Source organism: Neophocaena asiaeorientalis, unplaced genomic scaffold (genome assembly GCF_003031525.2).
Source record: "Neophocaena asiaeorientalis asiaeorientalis breed wild unplaced genomic scaffold, Neophocaena_asiaeorientalis_V1.1 scaffold155, whole genome shotgun sequence".
In the NCBI taxonomy this organism is placed as follows: Eukaryota; Metazoa; Chordata; class Mammalia; order Artiodactyla; family Phocoenidae; genus Neophocaena; species Neophocaena asiaeorientalis.
In genome coordinates, this window is record NW_020173040.1 from 5,844,538 (window position 1) to 5,845,741 (window position 1,204).

Sequence of the window (1,204 nt, forward strand, 5' to 3'; positions counted from 1 at the left end):
CACACAGTGGGTGTGGGACCCGCATTCACTCAGTCTCTCAGCCTGCCAGGAGCACCCTTCCCCTGCTTCCTCAGGCAGGTCACATGCATCTTGCAGGTCTGAGTGTCCTGAGGCTCTCCCTGCCCACCCCCTTCCCAACCTACATTTACTTCTCCTCTTGTCCTCCTCCGTAGCATCCCGTGTTTTCACTGAGCGTAACTCATTACGTCGTTCGCCATTACGCATTTGGTTTTGTGACTCTTTGATAAATGTTGGTCACCCCAGTAGATTGTAAACTTCAAGAGGATGAGGAACAAGGTGGTTTTGTTGAGTATTGATTTCCCAATGCCTGGCTCAGAGCTGGACTGTTGAATGAATGAACGAATGAATGAATGATAGACTTTGGAGTGAGACAAGTCAAGATTTGAATCTTGATTCAGCTATTTCCTAGATGAGGGGCCATGAGCCTCTTTCTGAGCGTCACCTCTCTCTGCACCTGTCAACAGAGGCAAAATTGTTCCCCGCGCTGTGCGGTTGAAAGGGTTATGATACTGCGTGTAAATCATGTAGACCGAGCCCAGCTTCACAGTATGGTCTTGTGATAATAATAATGATAGTTCTGGTGTTTAATGAGTGCTCATGTGTGTCCCATGATTTACAAGCACGCTCTAATTTACAGCGTTCTCATCCCTATTTTTTTAAAAAATTTATTTATTTTTGGCTGCATTGGGTCTTCGTTGCTGAACGCAGGCTTTCTCTACCTGTGGCGAGCAGGGGCTGCTCTTCGTTGCGGTGTGCGGGCTTCTCATTGCTGTGGCTTCTCTTGTTGCGGAGCACGGGCTGTAGGCATGTGGGCTTCAGTGGTTGCCGCTCGAGGGCTCAGTAGTTGCGGCACACGGGCCCTAGAGAACTTGGGCTTCAGTAGTTGTGGCTCTCGGGCTGTAGAGCGCAGGCTCAGTAGTTGTGGCACACGGGCTTGGGTGCCCCACGGCATGTGGGATCTTCCCGGACCAGGGATCGAACCCGTGTCCCCTGCATTGGCAGACGGATTCTTAACCACTGCGCCACCAGGGAAGTCCCCTCATCACCATTTTATAGATTAGAATATTGAGGCTCAGAGAGGCTGACTTGTCCAAAGGCACGTGCAGAGCAAGTGACAGTGCCTAGGGGTTTTTCTTTTTCTAACAGCTTTTTTGAGACTTTAATTTACGTACCATAAAATTCA